Below are 553 nucleotides of genomic sequence, written 5' to 3' on the forward strand. Positions count from 1 at the left end.
TTTCTGCCGCAAGACAACATGATTATAAGAATAAAACACGATTCGATCTAATTTCCGGCTTTCAACATGGCATAGCAACCTCCATTACAGTAATAAATTCACCTTTTACTGCAGCCGGGAGGAGCCGCAAGAGGAAGAGGTTTTATTAGTCCACATCAGCCTCGAGCATCTCGTCCATTATTAGTAAACGCACTGTAAAAGCCTACGGAGATAGAACCCACATTTCACTATCTCCGCCACTAACCTCCTTAGTGCTACGCTGCCGCTCCCCCCGTGAGTTAGAGACGAGTTCCTTAACAGATGTATTCTAATTCCCCTTTGCAGTTTTCCTATCGCCATAAAATAACGCGTTACTGGCATCTGCTTCTGAATTAGCATCGTATAAACTGCCAGGGCTCTTGTTAATATTGCCAAAAAAGCATTATAAAGTATGTGCATAGCTAGCGGCACTAGGAACGTATCATATTTATGGAAATGCTTAGCTGCAAGAACATTTCCGAATGATTGCATTGTTGCACGGGTTCACCGAAATGTTGCTGTTGATTTTTTTTCG

General features: G+C 42.5%; 1 protein-coding gene across 2 annotated transcripts in view; it reads right to left on the bottom strand.

Moving 5' to 3' along the window:
- Positions 1 to 553, bottom strand: part of LOC119587789 — a 122,239-nt gene that overhangs the window by 2,373 nt on the left and 119,313 nt on the right. The gene's annotated exons all lie outside the window — the stretch shown is intronic.

Source organism: Penaeus monodon, chromosome 23 (genome assembly GCF_015228065.2).
Source record: "Penaeus monodon isolate SGIC_2016 chromosome 23, NSTDA_Pmon_1, whole genome shotgun sequence".
NCBI classification, from domain to species: Eukaryota; Metazoa; Arthropoda; class Malacostraca; order Decapoda; family Penaeidae; genus Penaeus; species Penaeus monodon.